This window comes from Dreissena polymorpha, chromosome 6 (genome assembly GCF_020536995.1).
Source record: "Dreissena polymorpha isolate Duluth1 chromosome 6, UMN_Dpol_1.0, whole genome shotgun sequence".
Classification (NCBI taxonomy): Eukaryota; Metazoa; Mollusca; class Bivalvia; order Myida; family Dreissenidae; genus Dreissena; species Dreissena polymorpha.
The window spans coordinates 49735220-49738664 of NC_068360.1; the positions used below are offsets into that span (position 1 = coordinate 49735220).

General features: G+C 31.9%; 1 long non-coding RNA gene across 2 annotated transcripts; it reads right to left on the minus strand.

Moving 5' to 3' along the window:
- On the minus strand, nt 1–3445 carry LOC127834709 (uncharacterized). 2 transcript variants are annotated; one of them, XR_008028074.1, is made up of 4 exons: nt 3050–3445; nt 2229–2341; nt 1782–1875; nt 1–1406 (listed from the first exon to the last, which is right to left on the minus strand). It is a non-coding gene; the product is annotated as an uncharacterized LOC127834709 (long non-coding RNA). The 2 variants fall into 2 exon arrangements; XR_008028073.1 differs by having other exon boundaries at nt 1–1875.

The window sequence follows — 3445 nt, forward strand, 5'->3', positions numbered from 1 at the left end:
TTTTCAAACAACAAGCACATTGTTTTATTAAAACAATAATCTTTCCTTTAGTCAAATGCATATTTATAGTGCAATAAACTGACAACAGCATCATGGACATTTAAAATGTACCATTTGTGTTGCTATGGTAACTAATCTACATGTTAATAATCACCAGAGCACACAATCACGCCTTTTATTAATCTATTAATTGTATTTTCAATCAAGTGTTTGTTTAAAGGCAAACACAACATTACTTTCACTGTTTTGTAACTAGTTAAACAATAACAATCAATAATGTGTGTGTTCCATGAACAATTTCCTTTTTTTATTCAGTTACATGTGTATTTAAGTATAATGTAACCTCAAACACAACAGAATGGAAAAACACAGCATTGAAAAGTGTTGGTTGAAAGTACACTTGGATACTAAATGTTTCAGTAAATGAAATAATCATTATTTATCATTATTTCTGATAGAGAAATATAGACAAAATAAACAATAACGTAAACATAAAAATTGTTTGTTTTTGTTACTATGGAAACAATGTAGCAAACAAACAAAAATATAGGATTTTCATTGTAAAACATAAATAAATACAATATTCACACTGATTTTTTTCCAGTTTTTCTGATAGGCAGTCTGTGTCCATAAGGTAAAAACAATTGCATGGTTAGATCTACATGGAAAAAAATGATTTTCGTTTTGTAAATATGAGATATAAAAAACTTGAAAACAAGCTTGTGCAATTAAGACAAAAATTTGCATTGAACATTTCAAAACCTGTATCAACTGACACATTTAGCAATCGTATAATGTTTTAGCTTTCCTAGGAATAGAGGATTTTTTGCATTGTTTGTGGGAAAATATATCACCCAATACCTTGGCCAAAATAAACACTGATACATGATGTATGTAATTGTTGTGGCACCATCAGAGAAGATCAGATGCGCATCTTAATGCATCTTCTTTTTTTGGGGGCACAGTCTGGTTTTTGTTGCTCACCAGTAGCGCGTTTCGGACATGTCAAGTTTTTGGTTCATCTATGCGACAGAATTCACGAATGTTTTCAAATAAATACCACTGATGGTCCAGATCAAGCCCTTTTGCAAACATTTCATATGGCAGGTTGTCACAGCTCACATTAACATTCACTTTCGAGACCTTTCGGAGAGTGATTCTGACTACTGGTGAGTCACTAAATTCCCTGCATTCCACAACACCGGGATGCTCCGCTGACACATAGAAATTGATGAAATTTGGTGACATTCTTTATGTGGTGAAACAATGTGGTAAGGTAATCCTTCCTGTCTTAGATAACAACAGGCTTGGAAGAGTCCCCCACAAGCTGGGGAATGTTGTGGCCCGTCCTTGACGATAACCCCACAGACGCATCGACATCAGACAACATTTCTGCATTGAAGTTTCTGTATCAAGATTACCATTTAATTAAGAAACAATTGCAAAATATAGTTTTCCTACTATCAAATTATTATTTTGTTGTTGTTGTTTTTGTAATAGAAAACTACAAAGTTTGAAGGATGATTTTGCATGGGATTTTGTTTGCCATATCAAGAATTTCATACCAATAAAACAGCTGAAACTATTAAAATGAATATTTATTTTCCTGTTACAAGACATAAAGTACCTACACACTATTTTTAATTGATTTATGTTTTATTATTTTTATATTTTATTACATGGCAGAACTATACAACTGGATAGACCTATGGAAATGCAAACAAGGTTTATCAAGAAGGATCATGCAGGTCACATACACCATACTGTGATAAGGAATTTACCTCCACTTTGACTTTCAGATGCCAAAGTGCCAATCTGGTGTAAACTTTGTATGTCTTATCAACATAAAGCTTAGTGTGATGATTCTGTGTAAACCTGAAATGTTAAAAAATAATTATTAAAAAAGGTCAGGCTACAATTTAGAATATGTATTTTGTAGTAATTGACTGACTAAAAAATGTTGACTCAATTTAGAATATGTATTTTGTAGTAATTGACTGACTAAAAAATGTTGACTCATTTCAATATATTATTTTAAGAGAATTTTCCTTTTGGGATTGATACCAGAGTAATTTGTTTGTTAACATGTTTACTACATATCAACATGCTTTACCATTTTGCAATTGCATTTCTGCAACCAAATATTTTTAACAACAGGTTTAGCTAAATTAATTTCTCAACATTAAAAAAAGCTATCAGAAACACAATAACTAAGGGCTTGTAATTACCTACAAGAACTCTCCACAGAAGGTACCAGATGACTATGTTGTTTTTATTTTGGCCGCAACAGTTGTCACACTGATAGTGAGAATGCTGTTCGCCAACACCGTAACTTCCCAACCTGTAGAATATCAAATTATTGGTTATTTATCTACATAACACTTTTTTATAATAATAATTATTAATTAAATTTGTGCTTAAACATTTTAAAAAAGTCAACCTTAAATTTGTTTTGTTTATCAGCTTCTGCCACATGAAGTTCAGACTTTTCAATAAACGCAGTATCTGATGTTTTTTTTTGACAGCTTCTATATCAATATCAATATCAGACTCATCATGGTTTGACTCAAGGTCACTTTCATCACAGGAGTTTGAAATTCTATCAATATAGCTTATCTAATGGCTAAATAAAAAAAAATACTCCTATATAGTATAAAGACTAGTCTTATACTATATAGGGGTATATTTTTTTATTAAGCCATTAGATTAGCTATATTGATAGAATTTCAAACTCCTGTGCTTTCATAATTATCTACCACATCAAACAAATCTTGAGTAGCGGGGTGAGAAGGTTTAAAATAAAGTTCATTTACATTCGATAAATCATTTAAATAAACAAAAAACGAAGTGTCCTGGTCTTGTGAAATTCCACATTGAATAGTGTTGGTGTCTAATAAATTTAGACATGATATTTCAAAGTCAAATTTAAATCTTCCACCATTTCATGTAAACAATTCAGTTGCTATCGTACAGTTTACTTCCGGGTCAAACTTGCGAGTCGCGAAAATTAATCACAAAGCCAACATACACATATATATATTTCACTTACCTATTTTAAGCATGTGGAAATATCATTTCCGAACCTTCTTCAATTGAAGACATCCATAAGTACACGATGTCATTTTGATTTACAGCGTTTAATAGCCATTGAAAATGAACACTACGAGACAGGTTGCGCTACCTGCGAACTGCTCAAACGAAACAGTGTCTTTCAAGGGGAATAATTTGAATTAAATAAGCGGATTACAAACAACCAATTGTGCCAGTGTTTAAAGGACATATTCATGCTATATTGTGGAAATTTTCAAAGCATGTCATAAATTATGAGCCGAGAAATTGTATGAAAAAGACGAAATATCCAGCGCATTTTCGTACAAGATTTTTATCTCGCGATTTCCCGAAATAAACGTCAGCGTACACAAGACTGATTTTCGCTGACGACGTC